Source organism: Palaemon carinicauda, chromosome 28 (genome assembly GCF_036898095.1).
Source record: "Palaemon carinicauda isolate YSFRI2023 chromosome 28, ASM3689809v2, whole genome shotgun sequence".
NCBI lineage: Eukaryota > Metazoa > Arthropoda > Malacostraca > Decapoda > Palaemonidae > Palaemon > Palaemon carinicauda.
This window is the reverse complement of record NC_090752.1, coordinates 59756056-59761055: the sequence shown is the minus strand read 5'-3', so window position 1 is coordinate 59761055 and position 5000 is coordinate 59756056. Positions and strand designations below refer to the sequence as shown.

At 35.7% G+C, this 5000-nt stretch overlaps 1 protein-coding gene across 2 annotated transcripts in view; it reads left to right on the top strand.

The window, feature by feature from the left end:
* Positions 1-5000, top strand: part of Gyc88E (Guanylyl cyclase at 88E) — a 234009-nt gene that overhangs the window by 126416 nt on the left and 102593 nt on the right. The gene's annotated exons all lie outside the window — the stretch shown is intronic.

The window sequence follows — 5000 nt, the reverse complement described above, 5'->3', positions numbered from 1 at the left end:
TCACTGTCCCTTGCCTCTGCCATTCATGAGCGGCCTTTAAACCTTTAAAATGTACTTATGGCTCTTACGCAGTGGAATTTGATGGCAAAAGGCGTATGAAGTAATAATTTTCATTTTATGGAATTGTGAGATATGTCTGAATTACAAAATCCCTTGGCTTTCTGGAATGATAATTACAAAATCCCTTTGGCTTTCTGGAATGATAATTACAAAATCCCTTTGGCTTTCTGGAATGATAATTACAAAATCCCTTTGGCTTTCTGGAGTAATAATTACACAATCCCTTGGCTTTCTGGAATGATAATTACAAAATCCCTCGTCTTTCTGAAATAATAATTACAAAATCCCTCGGCTTTTTTGAATAATAATTACAAAATCCCTTTGTCTTTCTGGAATGATAATTACAAAATCCCTTTGGCTTTCTGGAATGATAATTACAAAAACACTTTGGCTTTCTGGAATGATAATTACAAAATTCCTTTGGCTCTCTGGAATGATAATTACAAAATCCCTTACCTTTATGGAATGATAATCACAAAATCCCTTGGCTTTCTGGAATAATAATTACAAAATCCCTTTGGCTTTCTGGAGTAATAATTACACAATCCCTTGGCTTTCTGGAATGATAATTACAAAATCCCTCGTCTTTCTGAAATAATAATTACAAAATCCCTCGACTTTTTGGAATAATAATTACAAAATCCCTTGGTTTTCTGGAATAATAATTTCTGCATTGAAGAATTATAAGTTAAAATACGCTTGATAAGGTCATCCTGAGAGTGTCATAGCCTCTGTATCATAGTCTTCCAGGGTCTTGCGGTAGAGTTCCTTAGTGATCAGCAGTCAGGGTTGTCGACACATGATTGTTATCATTATTATTACTTGCTAAGCTACAGCCCTACTTGGAAAAGCATGATGCTGTATGCCCAGGGGCCCCAATAGGGGAAAACAGCCGAGTGAGGAAAGGAAACAAGGAAAAATAAAATATTTTAAAAACAATAACATTAAAATAAATATTTCGTATATAAACTTTAACCAAACAAGAGGAAGAGAAATAAGATAGAACAGTATGCCTGAGTGTACCCTCAAGCAAGAGAACTCTAACCCAAGACAGTGGAAGACCATGGTACAGAGTCTATGACACTACCCAAGACTAGAGAACAATGGTTTGATTTTGGAGTGTCCTTCTCCTAGAAGAGCTGCTGACCATAGCTAGAGAGTCTCTTCTACCCTTACCAAGAGGAAAGTGGCCACTGAACAATTATAGGGTAGCCGTTAATCCCTTGGGTGGAGATAAATTTATTAAAAGATTAGAGATGAAGATAAGGGTTATATCAAGAAGTTTGAAAAATTAATGAATGTGGAGAGTAATGAATGTGGAAATTATTTTGATATCATTACTACTGTCATTTTTGTAGTAGTAGTTGTTGTTGTTAGTTTCATGATTCATCATGGTAACAGATATATATATATATATATATATATATATATATATATATATATATATATATATATATATATATATATATATATGTATATATATATATATATATATATATATATATATATATATATATATATATATGTGTGTGTGTGTGTATATGTATATATATATATATATATATATATATATATATATATATATATATATATATATATATATATGTGTGTGTGTGTGTATATATAATATATATATAGATAATATATACACCTATATATATATATATGTATATATGTGTGTATGTTTATATGGCACGAGCTTTTTATTTTGGAAATACTCTAACCTACCGTAGTGGAAAAACACTCAACTGAATATCATGAAAAAATACGAATATATATATATATATATATATATATATATATATATATATATATGTTATATATATATATATATATATATATATATATATGTTATATATATATATATATATATATATATATATATATATATACATGCATACATGTATATATATATATATATATATATATATATATATATATATATATATATATATATATATATATATATATTTACATATATATAATATATATAATATATATATATATATATATATATATATATATATATATATATATATATATATATATATAACCATCCTTTCTGTCCTCTTTCTCAATCCTCTGGCATCGATTGAAGGTAATTGTGCCTGGGGCCTGCTAAACAGGCCTTAAATCTCGCTTGTTAAATGAAGTGCTTTGCTTGCTTGTGTAAAATGCGTAAAGAGAAGTGATAAATTCACAGCTTGACCTTGTAGAGGTAAACATTGCCGCACAAACACACGCACGCTCATCTATCTATCTGTCTATTTATCTATCTATCTATCTATTCCTATTTCTCAGAGGCTATTCGAGTTTATAATAATAGTGATAATACTATCTATCTTGCTTTCTATATATCTATCTGTCTCTATCTATACTTATCTATATGTCTATTTATCTATCTATCTATCTATTTATAATTCTCGGTGGCAGTTTAGGTTCTGAAATATCTATCTATCTATCTATTTATATTTCTCGAGGCAATTCGGGTTTATATAGAATATATCTATCTAAGTATGAATTTATCTATCTATCTCAGTAGCAGTTCGGATTCATATGAAATATCTATCTATCTATTTGTCTGTCTCTGTCTATCTCTATTTCTCTGTCTATATTTCTCAGAGGTAGGGAAGGGTTAAGTCTGTCTAAATATTTAGCGCTCAATGCATATGTAATTCCTCCAATCCTGGCTCCTGATGGGGTTCCAGATTAGCTAGGCACTCCTTTAGAAGCAAGGCGCCCCTTTGGAAACAGCGGCTACCATTAGGAGCAGCTTCTAATGGCGTCTCCTGGCATAACCTGTGTACGGTTGGACACAGGAATCCCTGACACAACTCTCTCTGAGGAAGTGCGCCTTGTCTAACCCTTACTGCACGGCGAGTTACTGTGCTTAGCCTTGCCCACCACCTCTGTGAGCCCCGCCCACCACCTCTGCCAGCCCCTCCCACACATCTGTCAGCCCCTCCCACCACATCTGCTAGACCCGCCCACCACCTCTGCCATTCCCACCCACTACCTCTGTCAGCCCCGCCTACCACCTATGCCAGTCCCGCCGACAACATCTGTCAGCCCCGCCCACCACATCTGCCAGCCCCGCCTACCACCTCTGCTAGCCCCACCCACCACAACTGCCAGCCCCGCCCACCACATCTGCCAGCCCTGCCCACCACCTCTGCTAGCTCCGCCCACCACTCTGTTAGCTCTATTGTTTTGGTTGTTAGCATGGGTGGGAAGGTTGCAGTTCTAGTAATTTTGTCCTATTTTGCAAAGTGGTGCCAATCATAACAGTCATTCATCAAAAGTGTTTCCTATCAAAAGTGTTACCAATCAGACATGTTACTAATGAAAAGTGTTACCAATTAGAAATGTTACTAATCAAAAGTGTTACCAATTAGAAATGTTATTAATCAAAAGTGTTACCAGTCAAGTGTTTTAATTAGAAATATTTCTAATCAAAAGTCTCACTCATCAAAAGAGTTAACAATTAGAAATGTTATGTGTCTAAAGTGTTACCAATCAAAAATGTAACCAAAATTATTGCCAATCAGAATATTACCAAATTGCACCAATCAAAAGTGTTACCAAAACTGTTACCACTCAAAACCGTCACCAAATCGCTTCAGGATATCTTCTGTCTGGAGTAATCCGCAAAGGACACGAAATCCCCGTAATGGGAAATCCTTGACCACCTCTCTTAAGCCTTTTCCTCAGTAGGGAAGATCCTCTGGGGTCCTAGACCAAAAGAAGGATTGTGGGGAGCGTCCCTAGACTGAGCTAACCCTGATCCACCTTCAGAATAGGGATGGAGTTTACTTAAAGAGTTTCCCGTTAAGGAGATTACTGGAGAGTGTGGAGGTATATGGGGGGGGGAGGGGGGGAAGGGCTTTGGAGGGCTTGTTGGGACACCCCCCCCCCCCTTCTTGGGATTAAGAAAGGATTGAAATAGTTCTTTGTATAGTTGAATACTAAGGCCTTTTCAGCGTTTTCAGGTGTGGAACAGCTTTCTTTTATTTTAATAGATAATTTTGAAGATAGAAAAAGCCGAGAAGATACCATGATCTCTCTCTCTCTCTCTCTCTCTCTCTCTCTCTCTCTCTCTCTCCCTCTCTCCCTCCCTCTCTCTCTCTCTCTCTCTCTCTCTCTCTCTCAATTAAAAATTTTGACGAGAGAAAAAAGCCCAAAATATACCATGGTCTCTCTCTCTCTCTCTCTCTCTCTCTCTCTCTCTCTCTCTCTCTCTCTCTCTCTCTCTCTCTCTCTGTATTAAGTATGAAACAGCTTTTTTTTCAATAAATAATTTTGAAGATAGAACACAGCCCAGAGGATGTCATGATCTCTCTCTCTCTCTCTCTCTCTCTCTCTCTCTCTCTCTCTCTCTCTCTCTCTCTCTCTCTCTGTATTAGGTATGAAACATCTTTTATTTTCAATAAATAATTTTGAAGATGGAACACAGCCCAGAGGATGTCATGATCTCTCTCTCTCTCTCTCTCTCTCTCTCTCTCTCTCTCTCTCTCTCTCTCTCTCTCTCTCTCTCTCTCTCTTTAATAGTATCGTGATTATCTTCTGATGGAAGAATCTATTCAAGATTTATTAATAAAATATATCATAGATGTAATAATTCATAGCAATGTATACCTAAAATTTACCACAGAAACTTTTCAAGTATTTCATTGTCTTGTCTATTTATGATATTTATTACTAATCTGAACCAGTATATCATGATTTATATGAATTATTAGTCTTACATGTACAGTTGGACACAGGAATTCATGGTACACCTCTCTCTGACGGAAGAGGTGGTGGGCGGGGCTACGCACAGACACACTCTCAGTAAAGGTGTGACGGGGTACACTTACTCAGAGAGAGGTGTGTCAGGAATTCTCGTGTCCCACTGTACATGTGAGACTAATATATCATATAAATCATGAAATGCTCGATCA